The following is a 1,803-nucleotide window of genomic DNA, read 5'->3' as shown; positions in this document are numbered from 1 at the left end:
GGGGGGCTGAGGCCCTCGGACCCCCTCGTAAATGCCCGCATTTCTCCTGGCATCCTCAGGCTGCGGCGCACAGGTCGGCAATAAACCAACCCCGCACCTCTTTGCAGCCCGCAGAGCGCCCGGTTCCCACGCGGCTGCCTGGGAAGCCTCACCCACGGCAAACGCGCTTCCCGGCCCTTCCCCAGCTCACCCAGCCCTGTGCTTGGCTGCAGCTCAGCCCCAGGGCCTTACTTGGGCTGAGACCACTTGGAACAGCACCTGTGGCGAAGTCTGCGGCCCGCACTGAGGGCAAGGGCTGGGCGGGATGGTGACAGGGACCGTTCCCGGGCCCGGAACCAAAGGCTTAGGGCACCTGGGCAGTCTGTCCCTTTCCAGCCAACCTTCTGCTAGGCAGGAGGCTGTGGCACAGCAGATGTCACAGCCTCCTGTGGCACAGCAGATGTCACAGCCTCCTGTGGCAGTAACCTCTCTCGGGTGCATGGAAAAATACCCCCCCAAATAATTCTCACTAACAAATATAAAAGAAAATCAGACCTGAAATTCTTTGCAATAGATGGCATGAAATGTTACTGCCACATTCCCTTAAAATACATGGAGGATTCGGAAGTATTCCCAAGGGTGTTTCACATACCCTTTTTTCTCCCGGATTATGTCAATCCCTCTTCTCTGTAGGCCTGGAAACTAAGCGTCCCGTAAGACCCATATGTGCCTGAAAAAGGGGACCTGACATGTGCTACTTTTTCCCCTTGTGGCCAGATTCCCATGGGAACAGAAAAGAAGAGCCAAGGAGCTGTGTCTCTGATGTTGGCAATAGAGCTGCAATGACATTATTCTCTATGAATTTTAATACAACTTCAGAAGAGTTTTATCAGTTCAGTGACTGGTGGTGGCTGGCACCCAGACATCTGCTCAGAAAGCAGGTTATAGGCTCAGTGTTGTAAAGTCAGAGAGAAATTTCACTGCCCCACACAAAAACAAACAACGTGCCATCACATGCTTCACCAGCAGCACTGGGCATTCAGGCTCTGGAAATCATGGATCTGCTCCCTGTCCACTGGCGACCTTCAGAAAGATACCTTCTCATCACATGCCTTGTTTTTCTTGTCTTTTGAGTATACTCAAAAGATTGTATTATAATACAATCTGTAAAGTGTCTTTATGATGCTTGCACTGTAAGGTATTTTAGCAGGTGTCACACGTGACATTGTGACGGCTGAACCAGGTGAAGCACAGGAGGGCTTTACCCAGAGTTTTGCCTCCTAATTTCATTTCACATTACTCTGAAGATAGCGAGTCCTGCCTCCCAAATGCGCCCATAGGTGCTTCCTGCTCTTCCACAGCTGTAGCCCTCCTTTAGGTTATCTGCCTCGGGGATAAAAAACCCTCTGCCCATCAACACTGGTGTTCTCAGCACATAGTCATTGCCCAGACATTATCTGTAGCCACCGGCACGTGGCACCAATGTAAAAGAGAGAAAGAAAAGGAATTAATTATTTGAAAAAGGATGGAAGTTACAAAGAGTGGGATACACACTAAGTTTACCTGCTTTAAATTACCTCTTGGTGCCTCCGCTTCCCTTCAGTGACTTTACGTGGAGCTTTTCATTTTAGGTGAACCGAATCATGCCCAAGGTGTGTTCAGGCATCTACAGCAGATACTGTAAATACAAGAACCTCCAAAACATACATTGTACTAAAATCATGTGGTCTTGCAGCCTACGCGGAGCTTTCACCAAAATTATTCCTACATGCATCTCTGGATATTATCATGCTCAATTTTATAAGAAAATAACAAGTATATCAG

The sequence above is a fragment of the Chaetura pelagica genome, unplaced genomic scaffold (assembly GCF_000747805.2).
Source record: "Chaetura pelagica isolate M959 unplaced genomic scaffold, ChaPel_1.0 scaffold343, whole genome shotgun sequence".
Taxonomy (NCBI): domain Eukaryota; kingdom Metazoa; phylum Chordata; class Aves; order Apodiformes; family Apodidae; genus Chaetura; species Chaetura pelagica.
Note: the sequence above shows the minus strand (reverse complement) of the source record.